Below are 27787 nucleotides of genomic sequence, written 5' to 3'. Positions count from 1 at the left end.
TATGTATGTTCATGTACAACTGAAGCATTATGCTGTGCACTAGAAACTGATACAACATTGCAAACTGACTGTACTTCAATAAAAATATATATAAAATCTCCTCCCACCAAAAAAATTAAAAAAACCTGACTCTCGGTAAAGTGATTGGTGTAGAAAGCAAAACAAAACAAAAAAAAAAGACGTTTGTCTGTAGCTGAGATTCTGTGCTGATGTGGAAGTGTGTGGAAACTCGGAAGGATTCAGGATGGCCCCAAGGCCTCCTCCCTCCTCAGGTGTGTGTTTGTTTCTGGGAAGTACAGAGCTGATACTGAGCCAAGCAATACTCTTTCTCTCGCCCAGGTGTTCTGGATAATTTCTGCCTTTTTCACGGAATTATGCTGACACTCCTGTGATGGGCCATCAGAAACACTCCAATCACTCACATTAAGCCAGAAATGGCTCCTGACATGTGGAGTGACCTGGACCCACGCCAGGGCAGCCGCCCCCCCGTCAGAGGGAGGTGGGCCTGCGCCTTGAGTTTGCTTTTAGAAAATCATGAAAAAATACCTGTTCTTGGCAGGATCCCTTCCTGCCAGATTTGGATCAATACGTGTAACCTCACGGTCCCCACACCAGGACCGGGACCTGCTCACGGGAATGGCTGCTCTAACACACCTGGCGCCCTGTCCTGGAGCATGGGCCTGGGGAGAGGGGCCGAGGCACAGGTGGGAGGAAGCAGCGCTCCGAAGTCTGGGAAACCACGTTCACTCTGGGCACGAAGGTGGCCAACGGGGAGGTGCCAGCTCCATGAAACAGCGTTCTCTCCTCCTGCGCCCTCCAGGAAGCCAAGAGACTTCTTGAAGAAGGAGCATCCATGCCCTCTCCACTCAGGGAGCTGCATAGGGATGTCAGCAGGGGGCCTTCCCAGAAAAAGAAGTCAGGGACCATCAGTGAGAGACAAGGGGGGTGTGTACAGGGCCCCCACATGTTCAGGAAAGAAACATTTCCCAAACTTGTTGCCTTCTGCACAGGTTGTTGGTGGCTATTGGTGGAGCCAACAGGATCAAAGGAGGAAACAGGAGAAATAAGGAGAGGCGATTAATAAGTAGTGTGCTGTCTCCACCCCTCAATGCACGTGTCACAGAGCTGCTTGGGCTTCACAAGTCAGATTTTTTTTTTCCTTAATCACTTTTCTTTCTCTCAAAAGAGACTCCAGATTTACTTTTCATCAATATTCAAATAAGCACATGTTTCATCAACAGATAACTGGATAAAGAAGCTGTGGTACACATATACAGTGGAATATTACTCAGCCATAAAAAAGAATAAAATAATGTCATTTGCAGCAATGTGGACAGACCTAGAGATGATCATATTAAGTGAAGTAAGCCAAAGAAAGATATCATATGATGTCACTTATATGTGGAATCTAAAAAAATAATGATAGAAATTTTATTTACAAACCAAAAATAGACTCATGGACATAGAAAACAAACTATGGTTACCAAAGGGTAAAACACAGGGGAGGGATAAATTAGGAGTTTGGGATTAGCAGATACACACTACTATATAAAATAGATAAACAACAAGGACCTACTGTACAGCACAGGGAACTATATTCAATTTCTTGTAATAATATATAATGGAAAAGAGTCTGAAAAGAAAAAAGTATGTATGTATGTATATGTATGACTGAATCACTTTGCTGTACACCTGAAACTAACATTGTAAGTCAACTACACTTCAATAAAAAATAAAATTAAAAAAAGTAGGTACATGCTGAGCACTTCTTATCCAAATACTGTTGATAAAAATGACTGCAGTCCATGGAAGCAAGTGGCAGAAAGAAACAGATGCCCTAGCTTTCAAAAAGCCTCCTTTCAGAACATTACAGCTGAAAAATGCGGAGCCCTGGGTGACCTGTGGGGCTCTCAGCCTCTGCTCCTCTGGGAGGACCCTGCGGGAGTCGTGGGAGGGCTCACACCGCTCACCTGCTCACCAGGACGGCTCCACAACCCGGAATCGGGAGCCGGTTTCAGCCTGACCCTGCGCGGAGGCTGGCACCAGTCGCAGTGCTGCAGGAGCCGCACGGGGCCACCGCAGCCTCCCTAAAGCCGAGGCGGCTGGCACAGCGGGCTCAGTGACGTCATCTGCCATGACCCACGCTCTGGCACCGTGCCAGCAGTACCGGGGGGCTAGCCCATACCCTGAAGACATGGCTTGCTTTTACAAAATAACTTGCTCATGCCCTCTTCCCCCAGCTTTCTACTGGCCGCCTCCTTCTTTCCTTCAGGCCTTAGCTCAAAGGTCACCCCCTAGGGGTCTTTCTTGACCACGTGAGCTAAGGACCCCGTGCAGCAGCTCTGACCCAGGCCCTGTTTATCACCTTGCATAGTCCCTTCATCACACTGTTGCCGACTGGATGTTATCTTGTTTATTCATTTGTCTGTGTTCATCGTCCATTCACAAGAGTTCGTACTGCTTCTGTCTGGACTGGTAACTGGCATTCAGTAGGTGTTTCAGGCATATTGATTGAAAGAGAAGAGGGACAGGAGTACAGTGCTGATGAAAATGAGTTGTCCCTGGTGGTTGTGCTTGCTTACCTGCGTACACGACTACGCTTATCCCCAAAGGGGGACCAGGGAGAAAGCATTACATCATCTGTCATGAAGTCTCCGGGCCTGTTACTTGCAGACGTGAACATAAAACAAGCTGGGAAACATGGTGGGGGGCTCATGTGTTTATAGAAGTCTCCCACAACCTTTAAGACTTGCAGCTTATATTTTCATTCCTTGTCCTGAGGCCCCGGGGGGAAAGGAATCTCCCATACGGAAAAGATCATCATAAAAGGCTTTACTGTTTCCAAAAAACAAACAAACAAATCCCACTCGCCGACAGACCGTTTTGCCAACAGCCGTCTCTTCTTTTCAGAAACTGTGGGATCGTGCAGTACAGAGGGCCCTCCTCCCATGTCCAGAAACTCTGAACAGAAGGAATGGGCTCTAGAGGCTGTTGAGAAGCAGAAGTGAGGGAGAAAGGAAAGGGAGGACTGTCCAGGTGAGCCGACGCCAGGAGGCTACAGAGACCCGGGGCTCTGATCAATGGCAGTAGGGTGGAAGACAGAAAGATCCGAGTCTCCTTACGTGGCAGGTGAGCGGAGACACAGGTGAGTACAGTGCAGCCTCGACAAGGGCAGGTGAGCAGTCAAGCTGGTACGGGTCACTGAAAAGGCAGCCCAGCCCAGATAATGACCTCAGAGCTTGTTCAGTGATCAGATCTGGTGAGAGGATGCCTCGTGGCCTGTCTCTTTGCTGGAAATTCCCCAGGTACATCAACCCACTGAAGACAAAGGTTCAGGACAGCTGGAGTAAAGAGGAAGCAGCCCTCGTAATCTGACCGCAGCTAAACCTCCATTAGTCACTCAACGAATGTTTGTGAGCATCTGCTTTGTGCCAGGCACTGAGCTGAGTATTTTGAAGGGCATGATGGGGGATTCTGATAAGTAAACAGCAATTACACAACAATGTGTTAAATGCTTCTTTAGAGAAACTGTGGCTTTTACAGAACACAGAGAAAGGCCAGTTTCATTTCTGCCTCTCGCAGAAACTTCCTCTGTATTCCAGCAGTGCTTAACCTCCGCCTGTCACCAGACAAGCCACTCTTCTTTGATGCCTCCAGCTGTGACTTTGCATGTTATTTCTCCATCTGAAATCCCTTCCTGTTCCCACTCTCCCTTCAAAATTCCCTTGAAATGCCACCTCTTTTATGAAGCCTTCCCTGATTCCATCATGGAAACTTAGTTGCTTCTTCCTCCCTGTTCCTGTATATGCTGACATGTGTGTATTAAAATGTTTCTTATGCTGCAATAATTATACATGTATATGCCTGCTTCATACCAGACGGTGAGTTCCTTTAAGACAGAAACTAAATGCTACTTATCTTTTTGAGCTTAATGTCTAGCACATAGCACATGTCCATTATATAATGAATTTGGGCATTACCGCAGAATCTTAGTTTTTTGTGTGTCAGCATTCCAGATGTGAGGGCAAAGGAACTGAGAGCAAGCAGACCTTTGATATTAGTTCCTGAAAATATTCAAATTAAAATATCACCACCCATTTATTATGTACATTCATACAAACTCACATGGGAGGCAGGGACCTGGAACTTCATTTTAAAACATAAATCATTAAAGACATGGACCCAAGGAACATCTCCCTGGTTAAAGAATTATCAACAGAGTGCATCTCTGTTTTTACAACCCAAATGTCACAGATCTTTCATTACAAAACTTTTAGGCGAGTGTTTATATAGGAAGAACGTGTACACAACAAAAATTCAACCCGACGTTCTAGACTAGGTCAGCACGCAGGGAGAGATCGCGGGTGACGTTCCCAGTCTGAGCGGTGGACGGTCAGGAGTTCGATAGCGGCTCGTGCACGCAGGACATCACACAGGTATAGCTCAGCACCAGGGAAATTATGGACGTGAATTCTAGGACGTAAGCAAAGCTCCAGTCGGCAGTTTTTCTTGCCTTTCTGAATAATTACTGTCTCCTTCATGCTCGGGCATCTTGAGCTGCACCAAAACGGTGAAGATTTAACACCCATTTGAGTTTGAATTTCATACTTTTCCTGAAATCATGGCTTCCTCCCCCAACTTGTCTACACCATTAATTTTCACAACAAATGACAAAAACCCACATGACTCTGGATCTGTCTTTCTCAATAATCTTTTCTTCCCCTTTGCCTCACTTTTCTAATTAATTCTGCATGTGTTGTACCTTGCTGTGTTGTATGCATCTCTGACGACCATAAATAAGTGACCACAGAAACAAAGGCTTTCAAAAAACCAAGGAAACATACCCTACACTTAGCCAGATCCTAGGAGCACAGGACTTCCGTGCGGGACTTGCACTCCGCCCCAGCCCACCCTTCGCTACAGCAACGTGCTTGCCTGGCAACAGTTTTCAGTCCAAAACCAATAAAGTGGTATATTATAATAATAATAATAATAATAATAATAATAATAATAATAATAATAATAATAATAATAATAATAATAATAATAATATCATGCTTTGGGTAAAAACTTCAGTTTGAGCAACATTTTCACACTTTGGGGCCCCATAACCCCATGAGGTGGATGATAGGTAGAGTCTCTCCATCACGTTGAAGAGGAAAGTATGTAACCAGGTGGCTTCCCCAAGGTACAGCATGGAAGAAGGTGGCAAATTTGGGACTCAGAAAGATTCCCATGCATCAGCTACTGCTTCCATGAAGCTACAAAGATGGATAAGATGTTACTCTTTCCTTGAAGAAGCTCATTGTCTAGCGGTGGATGCAGACGGGTAAACTGACAGGTGAAAAGGGCCTGAGATATGGAGAAGGTTGCTCAGGAAATGAGAAGCTGGCCACCAGCACGAGAGGACGGAGGCCACATGTGGGCTGCTTCCTCGAAGAATGAGAAGATGGTAGACAGACAGGGAACAGGGAAAGGATGGGAGGAAGTGATTTCAAAGGAAGAAAAAGTGTGGGCAGATGTCCAGAGACACCAAAGTGCTGAAGGTCTGTGTGCATATGAAGGATGTAGGGGAAAATTTCTGAGAGAGAGGTGGCGCCAGGTGACAAAGGGTGTCATGAGCACTTGGAGGAGTTCGACTTTATCTGACGGCCAGTGGGCAGCTGCTGACAGGTCCAACCGGGAAAAGACAGGCTCACGTTTGACTTTGGAACTATTTTGACAGCAGAGAGGAGATGGACTTCAGAGGAAGGAGATTGTTGGCAAGAAGCCCAGGCAGGAGGTGACTGTGGTATAAGCTAAGGCAGGGACAGTGGAAATTGAGGAGAGGGATCTTTCTAGGGCAGAAACTAGGGGGTCTGGTGATCATTTGGATATGGGTGATGAGTGAGAGAAAGAAATCAGAAAGGATTTGAGGTTTTCAGCTCATAAATATTGGAAGGTGGTAATAAATTTAATGTAAGAGGAAAAAAAATAAAAGCAGATGGACCAGGGAGTGGAGATGAGGAGGAACTGGGAAGCAGAGGGAACACATCTGGTTTTGAACAATTCTTTTGGGCTGAGCCTTTGGCATATTCAGGTGAAACCGGTGGAGTTTGAGCTGAGGATACAGAATCGAGATTAACTAAAGCATATCCAGAAGAACAGATATGACAAATCAGGGAGAAAATGGAGAGTAAGAGATAGCAGATGGTAAAGGGCCCTGGTAGTCACCGTCATTAAAGAGACGGGCAGAAATATGAATGAATTTGGAGAAGGAGGAAGAGAACAGGTGATGTCGAGTAATCCACAAGAGATTTCTGAGAAGGAAGGAGAGATGGTCATGAGGACCAGCACCACTCACACCTGTTAGACAACCAGATGTGGCACCAGAGTCTTTGCTGTGGGCTGTGTCCAGCACCGTGGGGCTGGGAGGGAGCAAATGCAAATAATTGGAGATGAGGAGACTCTTGGCTGTGGAAGAAAGGAGAGAGAAAGATGCGACCCAGGAAAAACGAGCCTCTTAAATGCTCCCGTAGGAGCGAGATTCGACCATTTGGGTGGGCAAACAGGAAAAGCAGCCAATGGCGATGGAGAAGGGGTAGAGCCCGATGAGCAAGGGTCTGACGAGGGACCTCCCTCGTCCCCAGTAGCCTCTCTTTTCAGCCCAACAGTGCTGTGCATCCCTACTCTTCTGAGGTGTGTTCCTTCAGTCCCTTCCCGCGGGGCCTGAGGCGGGAACGGCGGGGGCGCGAGACCCCCGCCATGACCTGAGAGATGGTTTGCTCGGGGCCACAATAGGCTGTGTTGATGGGGGGCCGTTTGCGTACATTTCCGAAGGCCGCTTACTTACACCAGGACGAAGCTCTCCTGTGAGGGGCGACCGACACCGCTTCTTCCGCCCTGTAGGGGGCAGCCCTGCTGGGGACCTGTGAGCACCCCTGAGGTCTCAGAACCCCCCAGGAGGCTCAAGAACAGCATAGCCCCCAGCCCCCAGCCCCCTGCCCCTTGTCTTCCCTCAGTGTGGAAAGGCCGGGTGGCAGCTACTCCTGCTTTAATAAGACTTTTGTCTTTTTTGTTGTTGTTGCCATTTTACAAGAAGACGTAAGTTAACGTGCAGATTTAAGTGTCTCTATTCATCTTCTGTTTAGCTTCTGTTAATTTACAGGATAATTTTCTTCCCGAGTTACTCAAATGGTGAGATTTTCACATTCTCTTGAAACAACTTTGCACTGGACTTCATTCTCATACCACACCCAAAGTCAACTGACGTATTTTAAAAGAACAGTCTGTCCTTAATAGACCCCTTCTTTTCTATGTCTGTGAATAATATTTTTTACAACTTATGAAAGACATATTTATTGGAAAAGAGGGCACAGTACATGGCCGGACATTGTTACAGTGCCCAGCACATAACTGGACTCAATAAATATTTGTTGAATGGACAGAGAGTCAACAGTGATTATTCAATGAAAGAATAGTGAGCAGTCATTTTTGGCAAGCAGATAAAGACCAGCTGAGAATGAGCTGCTGTCAGTTACACGAATCTTCTTGTCAAGAGCAACAAATCACAATTTTAAGAAGTTACCCAAGTTGTGGAAACAGGATGTAACCAAGGATTTGCTTGCTCTAAGCCAAACTGGCCTCTTACTAAATGCTAATAGATATAGTCTTGACAATTTCAGAGATTCTTACCTGTCAAGTCTTAAATCCAGGACCCTATAAACCAGCTCTCGCTGTATGAAGTCAGATGATAAATGTTTAAAGATTCAGACGTCTGCACAGACCCCATAAGTCAGTCTCTCCCCCTTTTCGTCTCTCCATAAAGATTTCAGAAGTCAAAAATTGCCCTATAAATATCAAAAGTCTAAGTTTAGTACATTCTCCCCTCCCCACCAAGTCAAGAACATTTGCAAACTGAGCAGAGAGCTTTGGCATTCTCGAAGCACAGCTGTGAACGTATCAGTAAGTCAAGGTAAAACACTCAGACGAGGCCAGCCGGAAGTCAGGACAGCCTGATGACACGACCAGAGCAGCTATGTCATCAAAAGGTAACACTGTTTCATAAAGCTCTAGGATAGGATTTATTGGCAGTTTTGGGCGCCTCTGAATAAACTGTAGGAATATTAAGCCCTTGACTCAAAGTGGACATTGGCTCATATCTCTTGCTGTTTTCATTAAAATGGCTAATCTGTATATACTTTACGTATTTAATTGAAATGCAGTATGTCTTTTAATAAAACAATGCCAGAAAGCGGACTTTAGGCTAACATGTTACTAAGCTTGGAAGAGTTTGAGGTGAGGGCACCCCGATCCCTAGTGCTCAACCAGACATTGGAACGCTCATCCCTTGGCTACAATTCCAGGTCCCAGAGAACCGACTGGGCTCTCTGCAGGGAGGGAGCCTTGATGTTTCACAAAACACTCATCTCTGAATCCTTTGTAAGCCTGTACTCAAGAAACAGATACAAAGACGTCCAGAAATATTCAGGGTGTGACCACCACAACAACACTTACCATGAATAACCAGGTTAACTGAGCTGCCTGTGTGTGGAAGGGCAGACTGGATAAAATGAGAAATAAAATTCTGTTTTGAGATTGGAAATGAAATTTTATTTGGAGAAGTAAAATCTTGGATGTATACACAAGAATATTTATCACAGCTTTGTTTGCAGCCTCAGAAAACTGGAAACAAAGTAAATGCCCATTGATAGAAAAAAGAGTAAAATATAGTACATCTACACCACAGAATATTATGCAGCCAGGATGAAGAATTAGCACATACTGGCTGACATAGTGAGATTGCTAGCAAGCCCTGTAGCTTGAGCCAAGATATAAAAAATATGTGTAACATAAAAGCTATGTATACTAAATACAAACATCCCTTTCTCTCCAGATCCTCCTCTTGAGTTCAGATAATGGGATTTCACATAGTGAAGGATACCTGCATACGCGTAAGTATATGTGTCTATATTTATATCTATAAATCAACAAACAGCACCGTGAGATCCCACATTTTTGCATTTATAAAAGTATCTGTGTAAGTACATACAATAAATTTCTATATGCAGTTTTTTAGAAGAAGATGAATTGTTTTATTTTGTATTATTTGTTTTCTTCTGGTATTTTTATTCCTATAAAATAAGCTGTATCTATACTTTGTATAGATAATGTTTGAAATACTACATGTATTGCATTGTCCTCATAATAACCTTCAGAAGGAGGCTAGGTGAGAAATGGTCCTCCTGGAGGTTGTCACTTGCTGAAATTGCCATAACTCAGAACCCACAGGACTGGACTTGTAACCTGAGTCTGCCAGACTCCAAAATCTGCTTTACTACCCACAGGAGCCGTAAGACCTCCATGGAGAATCACACAAAATCGGCTCCAACAATGGAAGCATTCTTAGCCGCTAAATACTTCGATTACTCCAATTACCACCCACTCCAAGTTCTTGGGCCCTGGGATTGAGGCCCCGGGAACAAGAAGGTCATAGAATTCTCAGCTCTCAACAATCCCACGTCTGTGCCATGGAGCCAACTGGTCAACCGCACCATGCCAACAGCCAACCTTTATGTTGGAGAACGCCAAAGCTGAGCATATGGGCTCCAGCTGCTTTATTATTCAAGAGGATTTACCAGGTGTCTCCTTCACACTCAGAATAAAGGCCCTTTCAGCAATATGTTGTAGCGTCTTTAGTATGTTTCCAGTCTGTAGCGCCTAGACTCAAATTTTTATTAGACTGAGTCTTTGCGGACAGGGTTGGCTGGAATCAGTGTGGAAAAAGGAAGATTGTATTGAAACACATGCAGTGGAAACTGATCCAGGGAGCACAGCCGTACTGGCAGTGACTTGCCTACGACCAGGCCAAGGATAAAGTATAATCAGGGAAAATCAACCAAGTCCGTTTCAGAGAGGAAGATGGAGCCAACAGGAAACAACAGCCCCGCCTCTTACACGTCTGCTCTTGGGCAGTTCACGCGAGGCCCTGGTGTGGCTCTCCACGGCGACGCGTCTGCAGGTGCGTGGCCTGGTGCTCGGCTGCTTGCACCCCGGTCCTCACTCACAGCGCTGGCAGGTTTCAGGGAGCAGTGTCAGGACTCACTTCATCACTTTCTGCAGACACACCCCACAGAGCACTCCTCCCCAACCCTGATTCTCTTTCTTGAGGACCCTCTCTAGCCTGTGCCTCCCTGTGGGTTCTCCCTAGAGCTCCGAACCGTTCCGCCCATTAGCCCATTAGCCTCCACTTTTTCAAAGGTCTTGAATGAAGTGAAATGTGATTAGTTATTGGGAATGAACTAATGACATGTACGATTCAGTAACTCTTGTCGTTTATGAAATACAGGAATAAAGGTAATTTTCTCCAAGTTTTGATGCAATAATAGCCCTTCTTTTCTATGAAAAACAGATAGAACTTAAATTGTTTCATCTTCAGAGTGTCTTTTCAAGAAACATCCACCATCAGCTTCGGGGCCAACTGCAGGCACGTTCCAGTATGACCTTGGTGCAGATCATAGCAGGGGAGGCAGCGGAGTGAGAAGGTTAGGAGCCCAGATGGGGATTTGCACCCAGATCTGAAACTCAGAAGCCGTGCGATTGCAGGCAAGTTACTGAGCTCTTCCTGCCTCTGTTTCCTCATATGAAAGAAGGGTAGTAATAGTACCTACATCATAGGGTTGTTGTAAGGATTAAATGAGATGATGATCATTTGGAATGAGAGCTATTAATAATTCACTGATAGTAAACCTGTAATAAGGAAACTGACACAAGTCAGTCTGAAACCAACAGAAATCTCCCCATCTGCACAGCCATTAAGGTCTTGCAGGAGGTGCAGAGATACTGCTTTATGAAATCTCTGCCCAAACCAAACTCATTCCAGTCCTTCGAGAAGCTGCATGCTTTGCTGCTCTTCCACGGGGGGCAGGGGGGTCTGTCTCCCACCTGCAATTTCGCTTCTTCCTCAGGACCAGACTCAAACACCACATCATATGTGATGCCTTCTCGGAGACTCCAGGCAGAGGGGTCTCTTCTGACTCTCATGGCCTTTGCTTTCTTCTGCATCCTTGTGGCCTTTATCTTACCAGGCTGCTTTCACGATGATTATGAGTTAGATTTTACTCCTCATGTGGATGGCAAGCACCTTAAAAACACACCCATGTTGGTTTTCCTCATAAAAAGTTTGCTCAACGATGTCTGCTACTGCCTCCTTTATGAAGTGTCCCATGTAGGCTTGCCAACAAGCATGTGTAGTAAAACCCTATATGCACTGGGAGTTGGTAGAAGAGTTAAAAAGGCCAAATTATGATTTAAAAAAAAGTACCTTCACAAAATGATTAAAGTCTCACTGGAGCTTATTATCATTCCCTGTTTTGTTTCCACCTTGAAAATAATTACAAAAGTTACTAAGAATTTGTGACACATTATCTTCAGTAGCTCTTTGCACCGGCAGGGGATGGTAGAAGTTGGATGTGTTTTGGAAGTTACTGTTCCCCTGTCTGTCTGCAGCGGGGCCCCACACATCTGCTCACCTGTGCTGGCCATGTGGCTCCAGCTCTGGGCATCTGCCTTGCCTTGTCTACTTCTAGTTTTGTGACTTCCACTTGACTCCCACCTGGGAAAAGTGCATTAATTCTGACCATTTACTAGGCACTTGGCATATGTCAATCACCACCTTCAGTGTTTTACACTCAGCAGTGTGCTGGTAAGTATTTAACAGGTGCTCTGTGGGGAGGGGAGGTGGGGTCCCTGACTTAAAGGATTTGACAGTTTCAACGGTGTAAATGCAGCCGGTTCTGCTGAAATGACGATGCTTGTTGAGATGATGAGGATTTGTCCCAGCATGACTGATACATTAGGGAACGCTTGAGCATAAGGTGAATTTCAGTCTGCTCACAGTGTTTCATCCCTGAGAATCCAGGTGACTGTGGCAGAAACACGTGAATCGCACGTGCGCTCACTTCACCAGGACGATGAGTCCCACCTGCCCCACTGGTGTTAAACCTCCTGTCAGATTTAGGAGACTCTCCTGCCAGCCCTTCTCTGGAACACGAGCTGCACCCCTTCCACTGTGGAGCTCTGGGCCCCCCGCCTCAGTGTCCCCTTTACTCTCCCCTATTTGGTATTGAGTCATTTCAATTAGGGTTTACACCCACGCTCCACACCCTCCAGCTCATGAGCTGTAGGACCATGTGCAGATCATTGAACCTCTCCTAGCCTCAAGCTTTTTCATCTGTAGAATGGGGATAATTGTATTTTGCTTGAAGTATTGTGTGAAAATAAAATGGGATGATAGGTAGAAACTTGGGGGAGGGTAGCAGTCAGTGTTTCACAAACCCTCCAGGTGATTCTGATGCAGGCGCACGTCTGAGGACCGTGGGCCTGGCCACACGTTAGTTGGACAGGTGATGCCCAAGAGCAGGAAGAAGAGGTGCGCTCTACAGTGTTGCTCCTGCAGGTGTGAAGCACAGACCAGGACCTGCCGCACCAGGGGGCGCTAGTTGGAAATCCAGAATCCCAGGCCCACCCGAACCAGCTGAATCAGACCCTGCGTTTAACAGTCTCTAGCTGACTCTTGGACACAGCGATGTTTGATATGCCCTGGTCCAGTAGGCATTTCCACAGACAGAAAAGGACTCAGTGCAGAGAGAAAGTATAAAGGAATCAGTACATGGAAAGAGAAATGAAACTCCTGGTCTCAGGCTCAAATGCACTGACCCCAAGCCCCATCCCACCCCAGCCTGTCCTGGGAAAAGGGGGAAAGGACTCCTTAGGGCTCTACGTAGATTACGGCCCCTTTAAGCCAGGAAAAAGATCTTGGGCTCAACTCTCCCCCAGCATAATGACATTAACTCATTTACTGCTGACGTCACCAAGCTGACATTTATTCCTTTCAAATTCATTTCAGGGGAAATGTTTTGAGAATTCAGTATCTGGTCCCCTAGTTATAAGGTTTAGGGAAACAAAAGTCATTGTAAAGCATTTTCCCTAAGGAATTGAGTCCCCACTCAAACCTCCCCCACTGAACAGGAACGAGTGTCCCAGACCAGCTCATCAGGACCTCTGATCATCAGTCTTTGCTACTTTGGCCAATGAACACATTAAGACAAAATTCAGTATCAAGTGATTGTAAAACGAAAGTGCAACTTTTTCAAGGGCTGGAAGAGTTCAGGAAGCCTATGAGAGTCATGTGAGAGATGTGCCCTGATCATATGTCCCATGGACAGAGGAAGAGCTGAAGGTCAGACCAGACAAAGGAAGAGAGAACCAAGGGCGAGGATGGGGCGGGGTCCTCACACGCAGTGATCTGAATATCCAAGTATGATGAACAGTCCTTAAGAAAATTGATAAAACGTATTTTTACCAAAATGACCCTATAGGAATGCTTAGAAAGTTAAATGTCATAAAATGTTATTTTTTGTAGTTATCTGTGGAGTTCCAACATGATTCTGGCTGTTTTTGTTGTTGATAGGAAGTTAAAAAAATGACCTAGGGGAAAAAATATATAAAACATTATGTAATTATATTATAATAATAAGGGCTAAAATAGGAGGAAGAACAAGATTGTTGGTGCAAGAGATTTCTTTTTTAAAAAATTATAATTTTCCATGAATCGAATTAGTCTAATCTCATGTTTTTCCTTTATCCTTGTTAAATTGGACTCCTGATTGTTGCTATATTATTGTTCTTAAAAAGTGAAGTTAGGCTGACTTGGAAAATGTGGTCAATTTATTTTATATATTTTAAATTTCCAGAAATTAATATATGCTCTATGATCTGAGTCAGATCCCTACACACACAAAAGTACAATCTTTGCTAAATGTTTTAACAGGCATACGTAGTTTGACAGTAGTCAGTTTTTAAGCCAACGTAATTCACTAACAGCAACGTGGTTTATGGTCTCGTTTACCATTTTCAGTTTGCGCACTGAGCGCTTCTGCAGTCTGTCGTAGCATTTCTGTCGAGAGGATGAGAGTCGGGCGTGCTTGCTTCCAGCTCTGTCTCAGGTGGGAGCACCATCTACCTGCTTTGTGTTTGTCAGCGCCCTGGAAAGAGCAGGAGCTCCGGTTCATAAGAGGCCTTCCCGAAGGGGGGGTTCTTCCTTCCTAGAACCTTCTGTGGCACACAGAGCTCTTTCTGCAGGTGGGCATTCACAGGAGACTCCCAGCACCTAGGAGGAGCAGGTACATCTGGAGAGCAGGAAGGGGTCCTCTGAGTCAGGAAGAAAGCACCCAACCTGGAACTGGGGACCAGTGGGCCGTGGGAACAAGTTTAAACTCTACCCATCTCCAGCGAAACCTTGGAAGTCCAAAGCACTGGGAAAAGGGAAATCCATATTGAAGGATGATTTCACAGCCTGACCTACTTGAATCCCCTGACGTGAAACAGACTACAATGGTAAATGAAACCGATGGCAGGAATTCAATGAAATAATGTAAAACTGGAGAACAAGTTGGGAGAGCTGGTGTCTTATCCGGATTTAATAAAATATTTGTGTCCTCTTTGGAAAGTTACTGATTACTTTGCACTTTATTCTCTCACTTAGGTTCAAATGATGTAAAATGTGGATTAATCTTGGCTCTAATGTGTCATAACATTGTAGTACTTTCAAGCTCTAAAGGTCAGTTTATGGGATGAGCCAAAGCCCCAGAGGCCTTTCTCAAGATGGACACAAGCAACACTCACTGTCCAATGGAGTCCCACTGGCTGGGGAAGGATCTGAAGAACCACTTCTGAGCCGACACGAAATCACACTAGACTCACCGGCTCTGTAAAGTAACACATTGGACCAAAAGCAGCAGAACAAATGCAGCTACACTGACTCCATTTCTGAACCGACAGTGTCTTCTAGGAGGGCGTTAAGGCTCCTCCCAACACTCCTCCTCCCCTTTACAGGGTCTGATCGCCACCCGTCAGCATGTCTTCTGCCTGCTGTTCCTTCCGATTTAACCCTCAATTCCCCTCTCTGTACCACTGAATCTTCCAAATCCAGGTCACGGCACGCCTTCTCCATGCAAGTGGTGACTTCACTTTCCTTTAATAAAGGACGCTCGGTCCATTTATTCATTCAACAAACTTTCATTGCAGACCTACAAAGGGCCAGGCACTGCTCCAGCTAGCAGTCAAGACTCCTCCGTTGGCGTTTTATAGCACACTTGCTTTGATAATTTATAACAAATAGTTAACATTTGTCAACAAATTGATACTCCAGGCAATGTTTTAAATACCTTGAAATATGTATTTTTCCATTTTCCCAGTTACTTTCTGAAGCAAGGACCGGTAGCCTCAATTTCTCACGTGAAGCAATGAAGCACAGAGAAATTAAATGATTTCCCCAGCCAGGATCTGAAGTCGGGGTCCTGGTGCCGGAGCACCCCTCCGAGCCCCTACACCGCACTGCCTCACCACGTGGCCACCTCTGCCTCCGCTGTGGACTGTTCTCCACCGCTTTCGGTTTTCCCTCTGTGTGTGTCCTGACCCCACAACTTTGATCTCTGGATCTCTCACTGAGCCTAACTCCACAGCTTCTGGTGAAACTGGGTTCCCCGAGTCATGAGGAGATTTTGCCAGCATGTAATGTTCGAATCATGGTAATAAGCTTATGACACGGACTGGCTCTGTTCTCTAGCACGTGCGGAAAACGCTGGAAAAGCAGCCAGCGCCTCAGTTCTGCGCACACTTGCAGCCTCACCTGAAAACTCTATTGGGGTGCTTCTGCAATACTGCTGTCATAAAAAAAAACCCGCAGGCATGTTCGCCTTAGGTTTCCATTCTGTCTTCTTATAGAAATAGGGAAAAGTCAGCAGAAGCCTAAGAACCGTGGGAGAGCAGGACCGCGCGCCCCTCCCGCTCGGCCTGGAGCCGCCTCCCCGGGCCCCCCGGCGCGGGCACGTGCGCTTCCCACTTGGCTCCATTCACTTCGCTAAGTAAACCTTTTATGTGTGTTTCCTGAGCCACTTTTTGTTTTTGTAAGAGCAGAAAGTGGCCACAGCGCATTCCTAACCAAGAGTTGTGGCTCTTCCAGCCTCTCCCGACTGCGAGCCGGCCGGGCAGCGTCGCCGCCGTGCGCTCAGCGGTGAACGGCAGCCCCAGCCCCGCGGCGATCGGCAGCTGAGGCGCGGGGGCCCGGAAGCGGAAAGCCTGCTTTTCCAAACGTGTTGCTGAGTTACCCTTTTTGGGTTAATTGAAACTTTCCTTTTTGTTTTGTGTTGTTCTGTTTTTGATTTTTTGGGGGGGCAGGGAGAGGTAATTAGGTTTGTTCATTTTTACTGGAGGCACTGGGGATTGAGAATTGAAACTTCTAATGAAACTCCATGTGTTAGGCTTGGCTCCACGGCTTGCTCTGTGACTTGGGCTTTTATTCTCTCCGTTCTTAGAGAAGGGCTGTTAAACCATTTACTTAATAGCAGTACCTACTTGTCCCTTACAATATTCAATGACTGTATTAATTTCTAAAATCCTTACTCCTTCAAAGGGTAAGAGAAGGAAATTTATTTCCTTGTTAGCTGCTTTTTAAAACTTTTAAAAAATTAAGACACTTTTTTTAAGCAGTTTTAGGGTTTACAGAAAATTGAGCAGAAAGTACAGAGAGTTCCCAAACATCCCCTCCTGCCCTGCCCTCAGGTCTTCTGTCACTAGCACAGCATTGATGCGAGACATTTGTCACAACTGACGAACCAGCGCTCACACGTGTTAACTGAGCTCCACGGTTCACATCAGCCTTGACTGCGTATATTCCACGGGTTCTGCCAAACACGTCTGTCACGTATCCAGCCCTACAGTATCATACAGAGTAGCTTTACTGCCCTAAAAATCCTGCGTCCTTCTGTCCATCCCTCCCTCGCTCTTAACCCCTGGCCACCTCTGACCTCAGTGCTGACTCCACGGTTTTGCCGCTTCCACAGTGTCGTGTGGCTGATACCAGACAGAACGTGGCCTTTCAGACTGCCTTCTTTCACTTAGTCACACGCATTTAAGTTTCCTCCATGTCTTTTCTGACTTGATGGCTCATTTATTTTTAGTGCTGCTTTGCCTGGATAAACCACAGTTTATTTATACAATCTCCTATTAAAGCATATCCTGGTTGCTTCTGTAACGTTTGGGGCCACCATGAGTAAAACTGCTATAAATATCCTTGTGTGGGTTTTTATATGAAGAGAAGGAAATTAGGAAGTTAAATTTTTAAAAATAAAAGTATGACAGCAGACGCCACTTTGGACATGATGACTATGGTGATGACTGAGGTTATTAAGATCGTGTTACCAAACCTGGAGATGAAGCAGGGGTAATGTGACAACGAAGCACATTTGCTAGGACATCCACTGCCACAGGGATGCTGGATTCGATCCTAGATACTCAGGGCTGAACATCTACCTGTTAGGAAGACCTCGGCTCTGAGGAAGGAGGACAGAAGCCCCAGTGCATCGGGTCAGAACAGAAATCCAGCTCACAGAGCCTGAAAACAGGGCTTTGTTTCTCTGAGGTGACAAATGCAGAGGGGCACCTGCAGCTGTGGCCCCCAGACCCAGGGTCTCCCCACCGTTCCTCCTGCCATCAGCGTTGACTCCATCTCTGCCACCTCTGTCCTCGTCCACTCACAGTTGCCAGGTGGGTGGCAGCATTCAGGCCAGGCGGTATGTATATGCATGACTGGGACGTTGGCTTACACCGGAAATTGGCACCTTGTAACTGACTATACTTCAATTAAAAAAAAAATGCCAGGTGGGCAGGAAGGGGCAGAGCTGGCACCCCCCTTACTAGGAAGCACAAGGTTTCCCCGAAGCCCCTACGTGGGCTTCCTTGGCTTGGGTTTCCCTGGCCAGGCAGTGCCCGCGGCCACCTCAGGACTCAAGAGCAGCTCCAGGCAAGCACTTGGCTCCCCACAGTTCTGTGGGGGAGGCGCTGCGGATGGCCGTCGGATTGGCTAAACTCGCAGGTTTTGCCTTTGCCTGAAATTGACAGCAACAACAGCAGCAGTTGCTCCAGGGGGGCTCGTTCTAAGCACCTGACAACCCCCAAGATCTCCCTGCTGCTCATGGGGAGACCTGGTTGGAAAGAGCTGCTAAGATGTTCCAAAAGTGACATCTCCTGGCTGCCGGCACAGTCCTGGTTTCCATCACTGCTCAGCAGTACATGCACAGCACGAGCCCGGCAGCCTCCTGTTTCCCTAGTCGTGTCGGGGGTACCAGACCCCGGTTTCCCCACCTCCTGGCGATGCAGGTCTGGCTCTGAATATAGGGGTGGAAGCAGAGAGCATGCAGAAGGGGCAAAAAGTCCATTTTCGTGGCATTCCCCACTTCTCTTCCACTTGCATTGCCTTGATTTAGGCTTCTCTGACTTAAGTCTTTGTGATAACCCCAGAATTCTCCCCCTCTGCCAGTCTCCCCATATTCAATTCATTTCTCCCAGTACTTCCAGCTGAGCCTTCTTGAGACGCAGGGCAGATTGGCCCCTTACGTGCTCACACATCTTTGCTGCCTCCCCACTGCCGCTGCATACAGCCCTGATGCCTTAGCCTGACGTCCAGCATCCTCCACAGTGTGTCCTCCATCTCGCCACTCCCAGCCTGGCCACATGTCCTGCCTCTGAGCCTTGGCCCATGCTGTTCCCTCTGCTTGGAGTCTGTTCTTCTCATAAAATCCCAACATTTCAATGCACAAAGCATAGAGAACTAGACATTAACCCACATTAGAAAGTTCTCACATGAGACACATATTAAAGCATATTAAATGTTAAATGTGAGTACAAATTTCTTAGTATAGATGTGCTTTTAAAAGTACTGACAAGGGAAAAAAAAACTACACAAGACCAGAGAATTTAAAGACTTTATATCCTGGTAAAATAATAATGAGTATAAACAAGGGACTGAAAGAAATAAAAGTGGAAAAGCTGCCAGTCCTGCAGCTGCATGCTGACAGGTGACGACTCACACTCTCACTCACGTGAAAATTTCTGCAGCTACAGAGAAAAGTGCATGATGTTCATTCTCTCTTCTTACAGCTTCTGAACATGTTCCTTAATCTTTTGGTCCTCAACCGTCACATCTATAAAGTGGTCATATTCATAAACTGAACAGAAGATAGGTAGAGAGATTGGAAAAATTGTTGTGGAGTTTTCCAACTTTAAAATGTCTGATACTATTAGATATTTAAAAACAAAATAAAATAATGCTGCAAAATTATTAAATTATTTCATAATAGTAGCCTCTTATTTTCAGCCATCTCTCCCCAGCTCGGGTAAGCACATGACAGATATACAAGCAAATCTGGAGTCTGGCAGGAGAGACACTGCATTACCATAAGAAATATCTCAATTGCTGTTGTTTCTCCACATTTTTTTCAAGAGTTCAAGAGAAGGACTTGATACCCCTGGCAGTTTCTCTCCATTTCGCTTAGTCCTTTTCTAAAATTCCTGTTTATGTGACTTGACTCTGGTTTCTTGCCATTTAATTATTTGAAGTGGTTCTACCCAGCTCCAAATTTTACTAGTGTTTCTAGAAACTGACAAGACTGATGAAAGTTGCACAAGAAGGGCGGTCCCTGTGGAAATTCAGCACGTTCAGAATTGCAAGTCCTATGATAGTCAGTTGTAGGGTCCTTCTGGCTTCTGTGGGCAAAGACATTGACCCTTCATCCAATGTGAGGAATATTTTAAATCTTTCTATTTAAACTTGGGCCCAGTTCACCAGATTCCACCTCGTCCTGTGGTTGTCACTCGATTTTAAAAACATAACTGTTCTTACAAGGAAGCCATGAATTACAGGATTTTCTCTTTACATCTTTCTATGTTCATTGAGCCCGTGAGAAGGCATGTCTGCCGTGGTTCAGAATTCAAGCATGTCACAGAATCAAAGGGTGGGCGGGGTCTTAAGGTTCTGCCATAGAGAAACGGTGGTGCATTTTCAAATGTATCTTTTCCTAAAGAGAGATGAACTGAATGCGTCATGATTCAACCTCCACCCACCTGGAGCCTTTGATGGAAGGACAACCAGCCGGAGGTTGATGAGTAAGTCACAGCCATCCACGGAGTGGGGCCAGGAGCAAATGCAACAGCTGCCCAGCCCTGCCTTCCACGGAGGGAGCATTTGCCAGAGCAGCTGGAAGTGCAGAAGGTGTTCAGAGGGCAGGATGCACTCAGCAGGACGTCAGGGGTGTGCTGGGGTTTACCCTTAACACCTTGACCCGAAGAACTGCCTGAAGGACTCACTCAAGGAACATATATTCTTACTAACAATTAAAACTAACATTTTTCAGGTGTTCCCTCTGTCAATCAGTACTAATTTTTTTTTTTTAATTGAAGTACAGTCAGTTACAACATGTCAATTTCTGGTGTGCAGCACAATGTCCCAGTCACGCATATACATACATATATTTGTTTTCATATTCTTTTTCATTAAGGGTTATTACAAGATATCGAATATAGCTCCCTGTGCTATACCAAAAAAATTTGTTTTTTTATCTATTTTTACATATAGTGGTTAACATTTGCAAATCTCAAGCTCCCAAATTTATCTCTTCCCACCCCTTTTCCCCCAGTAAACATTAGTTTGTTTACTATGTCTGCGAGTCTGTTTCTGTTTTGTAGATGAGCTCGTTAGTGTCCTCTTTTTTCTTTTCTTTTCTTTTCTTTATATTCCACACATGAGTGATATCATATGGTATTTTTCTTTCTCTTTCTGACTTACTTCACTTAGTATGACGATCTCCAGGTCTATTCATGTTGCTACAAATGGCATTATTTTATTCTTTTTTTCAGTCTCCTGAACACAGGACAGTGTTTCAGGCTCCACACCTCTGCCTCTGGCTGGTCTCGGCAAGCATCGCCCGTACATGACAGGGTGAAAGGTTTATGATACGCTCAGTAGAGCGGGAAGCCAAGGTGAGGACATTCTTAAAAAATGTTCCTCCCACCGGTGGTTTCTGTATTGGCCAGCAAGAAACTGTGTTCGCTGGAGCTGGGCGGAGTGGGGTCAGGGGGAGGGAGAGTGGGGTCAGGGGGGAGGGAGGATTGGGGTCGGAGGGGAGAATGGGGTCGTGGGGAGGGAGAATGGGGCCGGGGGGGAGGGAGGATGGGGTGGGGGTGGGAGGGCATTTCAAAGTTGTGGGCTTTTCCCTGTTTCTAATGGTTTGGTGAAGGTAGAAGAAAAATTCCAGTATTTTGCCATAGGAGTGTAGTGAGCTGCTTTTCCAGTGTCTTCCCTATGAAAAATATCACACACTGTTCTCCGTGGATCAAACCAAAGAAACACGGTAATTTACATCTGGTTTTTGCGTTCACACAGAGAGATCGGCTGTCTTTGGATGATTTGTGGCAATCAGCCTAGAAAATTGACTCCCTGGGTAATATTCCACCCAGACCCTCTATTTTTTGGAGAAAAGACGGTGCAGAGGGAAATGACAGCTGTGGGAGGGAAGGGGAACTGGGCCAGCCCAGGCCGCTCTCTGCACCTGCCTGCCCCTTCTACTCGTGGCTCCTGCAGGTGCCGGTCTCCTAGCTGAGAGGCCAGGCCTGGGGATGGACAACCGAGGGGACCCCCAGAAGCAGTGGCCCTGAGAGTTCAGCCGCCAGGATTTCCTCTGAGGCAGCTCAGTGGTTGAAATCGGTGAGGGCACATGCCAGCCAGGTCACTGCGCCGGCCACCCTACCCCGCTCCCCGGAGGGCAGCCTGCACATGCAAAAGCAAGGAGCAATCGAGCAAGGACGCCCAGCCCTTGGGATGGAAGGGAGGCGACCAGCTCAACACGCAGGACGGAGCACAATCCAACATTAAAATGGGGCCGCTCTGTACGTATGAATAGGCTCCTTAGAGAGCAAGCAGCTGTACCTCCAAAACCACTAAAGGGGGTAATAAAACAGGGACAGGTGAAAGAAACAAGGAGCAATGAAGACATAGAAAAGAAAAATAGAATTCTCCAAATGAAAAAATATTATGAAGACCAAACAGCATACAAAGTCCAAATTAAGGAGGTGAAAAGGATTGCAAAGTAATTTACCCAGATCATGGCCCAGAGTTTGCAAAAAGCACACTAGTGAGGGGCGAGGAGGACCACGAGGAGTTCTAGGAGGAGAAAGAAGAGAGACCCAGCATCGAACAAGTAGCAGACACCGCCCGGAGCTGGGAGAGTCCGAGGGTCGTCTTCCACAGAAGCCCACACACCATCAAACGCCGAGCCCACACCAAGACATGGCATCACTCAGTTTCGGAACATGAAGGACAAAGAAGCTGGCTGTCATGAGAGGGGCAGGTGGGGAATGTCTAGAAAGCCAGGGGAGATGTTTAGAAGAAACCAGCAAGGAAGCAGATTTACACCCAGAGGAGAGGGAGTCAGGAGACGGGGAGAAAATGAAGATGTGAGAGAGAAGGACCCACCAGCGGCCCCAGGTTGCTGGGGAGGTGGAGGTGTGTGCAGGGGACAGGTGGAGCCCTGGCAGTGAAGGAAGAAGGGGACACAGCGGTCCTGGAAGACAAGACAGAGCCCACTCCTGTGCCCCCAGGGAGGAAGGCTGTTGTCACTTTATGTAGCTTGATGGCTGCTGCCAAGCCCTGCCTGAGGCACTTCACACGTGTGACTGCAAATCCTGACAACAGCCCCGGGCTCCAGGATCCTCCCCACAGTGGCACTGGAGATATGGACATGTGAAGAAACCAAGGCTCAGAGCTGATGTTGCCCGAGGTTTCGTAGCTGGACGTGATGCACTGGACGTTCGAACCCAGTTCATTTGCCCCCAGAGCCTGTCCACGGGGCAAGGCCACCTCTGCCAACGGCAACCAGCACGAAGAAACTGACCAGGAATTGGTGCATCCTTGGGGCCGGACATTTTACCCATGATAAAAGATATTAGGAGCCACACCATGGGAGAGCAGGTGTCTTCTTGGACCCAGTGACCAGAGTAGGTGGGAAGGCCAGTGCCCTGAGCAGAAGGGCTCCCTGTCATCCGGGCCACATTCCCACCTGGTCACACATCCTCCTGCGGGAACGTGGACGCCCACCACTGAATCAACCCTCATCAGTTGGCTACATTCAGCTTTGCTGAGACCTAGAATTCAGGTGGGAATGAACAGTCTGACACAATCATGGAGAAATGTTTTCCATCGGGCTCTAAGGACAAGGTGGTGAGGGCCAAGTTTGTTTTCCCGACTCTGATCACCTGCTCCAGGATGTCGGCCACACAGGGTGCACCAGGTGTCTGGAAGACAGCAGTCAGAAGTCGGGCTCCCAGAGGGGCCGTGGGTGCTGGCGCATCTGGTCCTACGCCAGCCAGTCGAGGCCAAAGATCAACCGTCTTCATTGTTATTTGTATGACTAACCAGATGCTCTAGTCACTGAGTATCAAGACCATGATCGTGCTCCCTGGTGATTAAAATCCACGTGCTTCTGGCCAAGCCTTTGCCCACTCACCAGAGGCACGTTTCTGACCAGTGAACTCGCTGTCCACCATGCCCCACTGCTTATGCTGTTCTGTATGTTGACCCTGATATTTTGTGAGTCAAAACAGAAAACAAGCACGTGTGCACGCGCACGCACGTGCGCGCACACACACAACTAAGCTGTAATTACTATTCTAGCTACTCGATCTAGAAATACAGCAATGTGCCAGGGACAGAAATGTTTCAGGTGTTGGTATGAATACAGCCAACCTTTCCACCCTTTAAAATGGAAGTTCTCGTGTAATTAACCAAGCCTTGTGTTAGTTTCCTCCCTCCGCCTCCTTGTCTCTCGCTTTTACACACACACACTTGTGTACGTGTTAATATATATACACACACACAAGAGCAAAAGCATTCTTAATTCTAACACAGGGCAGCTCAAAACCTCTGGCTGTAAAATAAATCTGTCTCATTACTAACACCTTACATTGGAAAAGTGCGCCGACCTCTCGTCAGCACGTGTGCCGGACTGGTGTGTAGCACCTTCTTCATTGTCACTGAGGACGAGTCGACTGTACAAAATAGCTGAAACCAAATGGCTCCAGGTTCAAAGCCCAGCTTCCCTTCCTCTTTGCTGTGTGACCTGTCAGAGATTTAACATCTCTGGGTCATGATTCCCTCATCTAACACGGGAGGATAAAGCCAATCCCAGGGACTGTGGTGAAAGTTTTATTGAAAGTGTCCAGCATGAAAATGGACAAATGGTTTTACCAAAAAAGAAAGAGGCCCAGGGAGGGTCAATGGTGGGCCCATCGACAAGGCCAGACCCGTGGTCTCAGCCAGCGGGCACCTCCGTCCTGCTTTTCTGCCTCCACACTTCCTTCTCGGCTGAGATGCCCCTTCCCCATTTTCCAAATGTGGTCACTCCCCCTGCCCCTCTTCACCCAGTCCAGACATCCCGTCCTTGACCACCTGGACCACAGAAAACCGCCTCTTCCACCGGCCACCTTCCCTCTGGGCTCTCTCTGCCAGGGCCCTGCAGGTGCCTCACGGCCTGCACTTTAAAGGCAGGTGCTGGTCCTTGAGCTCTGGACCCACAACCCCTGGGTCCCAGCAGGTCATCAGGTTGGAAGGAAGGCGGGGCAGGGACAGCCACGGCGTCAGCCACCCTGCAGTCCCTTGGTTTCCCAGCAGCGGAAAACCCCAGCGACCCAAGGCGGTGATCTCTTTGTCTGGAATCTACAGGCAAAGCTATCTCATTATGTGGCTCTGGTATTGCCAAGAAGTTTTTTCATTTTATCTATAAACCCTCCCTACAGATGTAACCCACCTCCTCATGATCAAACCTGCAGCGACAACGAGCAATCTGTCTGAGTCTTCCCAGAGTAGCTCTAGCCGGCTGCACTGAGAATCAGAGCCCCCCGACCTGGGGGAGGCCTCGGACAGTACACGGCCACCTCCTCCCTTCAGGGAGGAGGGACGTAACATCCAGGGAAACAAGGAACCCATACCTTAGCTCCTTTGTCCTTTTCTCATGGGACCAAGCCTCTCTCGCCCCTCGCCACTTTTTTCTTATTCTTTTGGTATCATTATCAGTGCACCACTTTCCTTTTTCAGAGGCAGAGAGAAAACGTAGGCATAATACATCTGAAATATTCATAATTTTTAAAAATCTCCAGCCAGTTCCACTTGAGTGCCTTTAGTGGAGCTTCCCACCAGTCTAGCTGTGGTCCACACTCCCCCGTCATGATGGAAAACAGACAGAGCCCTGACCGCGTGCAGGCTGCTGCCCGAGCCAGGGACGCACACTCGGTATGACTTGATGAGCCCCTATCACCAAGCAGTGCCCAGGCTTGAAGGGGACCACCCCGTAAACAAGGAATTACCCGGCAGATGTGTGAACAGAATAACAGCTGGAATATTCCATAAACAAAGACTTTGTTTTGCACACAGATCGACTGGTGCAGTCATGAGAGAATGGATCGGGCGCAGCAGTGACTGGCAGCGAGAGGGGTGGAGATCTCTGCTTGAGAAGCTCAGAAAGGAGAGGATGCCACCGCGGTCACTGAAGGAGAGAAGCCAGCAGGCCGGGGAGCAGGGGAGCGTGGCCTGGCAGCCAGGGCCCAGGGACAGGAAGCGCGTGCGTGCTTGGGCCCGAGGGGGTGTGGGTGAGGGAGCAAATGAAGAGCCCTGGAGAGCAGCCACTGGCAGAGAACGGGCGTGTTTTGTTTTAGAAAGCTCTCTAGTAGAACGGCAGAGGTAGTGGTGTGGGGCCTGTGGCCCGAAGCTGGAAGGAAGGAAACCAGCCTTCAGAGTGAAACGATAAGGGACTGAGCCAGGACCCGGCACGGGGAAGATGCTGGTGTTCAGAGGAGAGAGATGACACAGAGGCGTGACTGACACAGCTCTCAAGAGGAGGGCAGGCCCAGGATTTTAGTGGGAGACATGTGAAGGGTGTGGCTGTGCGTTGGGGCAGAGTTCGGCAGGAGAAGCTGACCTGAGCTCACACAAAATAAATCGTGCTTCGCCTGAATCTGGCTTATAAACGCAGGTACAGACGCAGCAGGGTATTGCGCACAGTGATGCGGGGCTGAAGCCCTCTGCAGGCAGAACCCCCAGCTCTGTCCAGAGGGGATGGGGGTGCTTTCTGGTCCAGATGCTAACCTTCCTCTGGGTGTGACACCCTAGGACATGGCACTTCTGCCCAGCACTGCTGGACTTAATGCTGGTGCTCACAGGGGGGTGCTCTCAGCTACACTGTGTGTGTCTCTGCAGAAAAGTGTCTGGGCCCAGGCCAGCCTGAGTTTGACCTTAGACCCTAATCTGGCAATACATGCTGACTTTGGGATGCTGTCCACAGCCCAGTGTGCGGCTGGGCTCCGTCAGAAGACAGTGGTCAGCAGAAGGCCAAGGCAGCTGGCTAAGCAGATTAGGACGGACCATGGGAGAGGACGTGGCGGTGGTTCCTGAGTCCTGGGGGTTTGGCCCTAACCACACAGAACTTTCAGTGACCTGTGTCGTCTGTTACCCATCACCAGCCCTGCTTCACACCACCTGCTACAAGCACTTAGGGGAGTCACAGTTGTCAAAAACATCGTCAAACACCTGCATGCACATCTGAGTCCCCCAGACCAGAGAATTACAGAGATGGGTCTTTATCTTCCAAGTGATCTGACATCCTATTTTTTACGAAGTGGAGCCAGTTTACAATGTTGCGTCAGTTTCTGGTGTACAGCATAATGCTTCAGTCACACAGGAACATGCATATATTCGTTTTCATATTCTTTTTCACTGTAAGTTACTCCATCCACTATTCTGCTGTCAGACAGCAGGAAGTCCACTGCTTCACCCCACGGACTCAGAAACAACTCTTCACAACTTAACAGACATTTATTAAGTCTCTGGTGCGATTTTGCAAGGCATCGTGGCCATGGGAAGGGAGGAAGGTAAAATGCAAGTATGGTCCCGGGCGTGAGCTGCAGGAATTAGATAAAGGGGTGTGCTGTGGACCACATGACAGTGTACTCACCGGTGTCACTGTGACTACTCCTGCTCTCGTGATTTTATGCCCAAAATTTATGCTTACAGAAATGCACACTGCAAAGCAAAAGAAAATAAAATATAAAATAAACGCACGAGAAAGACTAAACGGGAGGAGGAGGAGAGAGAAGAGGGAGACGGGCAGTGTGGGCCGGGCACGGAATGTTCACCATGAGGTCTTCTGCAGCCCTCAGAGGAGAGATGGAGACCGGGCTCCGGAGTTTCCAGAGCTAAATGAGCCCACGGGCCGGGTTGGGGTGATAAAGTGCTCACTGTCCACCGAGGGGCCTGACTGATGCTCAGACATGCTCTGGACTTTGAATCTTGCTCCGATGGCTGTTTTGCAGCTGCAAGATGGGAGGGAAAAGGAATCTGGACGCAGAGAAAGAGGAAGAAATTATTTTGCTGCCATAAATTCTGAAATCCATGACTCTTCTTTCCTAAACAATGAAAAGCATCTTAAAAACAAACATGAGGGAAAGGGTGATTTAAATTAAGAAATGACATCTGCACAGGAGACAAAGGGCAGAAGGAAGAAACATCTGGGGCATTTTCCCAGATGATCTTCCTTTAATTCTGGGACCTGGGCGCCACCTTTGCCTGGGAGATGGCCCAATGACTGCCCAGGTGTGGCTTCCCCCGTCCACAGTCTGTGTGTATGCATTTGTAGCCCACGTTTTATTAAGTGGGTGAATAGGCAGGCAGCTGTTTTCCCCACAGACTCACAGAATGTGGATGTGAGCATTAAATGTACACACAGGAATCCTGGTGCAGACACTTCGCCTCTAGAGCATTCAGAGATACCCAAGATGAGGAGACAATGTGGGTGAAACACACTGACAATCATCCAAAAATTACAGGAAAGTGGCCCAGACGGTTGAAGTCAAGTGCGTTGATCTG

At 47.4% G+C, this 27787-nt stretch overlaps 1 protein-coding gene and 1 long non-coding RNA gene across 2 annotated transcripts in view; one reads left to right on the top strand and one right to left on the bottom strand.

The window, feature by feature from the left end:
- The window catches only part of PDE10A (phosphodiesterase 10A), a 536527-nt gene that overhangs the window by 489009 nt on the left and 19731 nt on the right, over window positions 1–27787 (bottom strand). The gene's annotated exons all lie outside the window — the stretch shown is intronic.
- LOC123615508 (uncharacterized) lies at window positions 1298–10330 on the top strand. Its single transcript, XR_006723131.2, has 3 exons — window positions 1298–3145; window positions 8876–8933; window positions 9327–10330. It is a non-coding gene; the product is annotated as an uncharacterized LOC123615508 (long non-coding RNA).

Source organism: Camelus bactrianus, chromosome 8 (assembly GCF_048773025.1).
Source record: "Camelus bactrianus isolate YW-2024 breed Bactrian camel chromosome 8, ASM4877302v1, whole genome shotgun sequence".
NCBI lineage: Eukaryota > Metazoa > Chordata > Mammalia > Artiodactyla > Camelidae > Camelus > Camelus bactrianus.
This window is presented reverse-complemented; position numbering and strand designations above follow the sequence as displayed.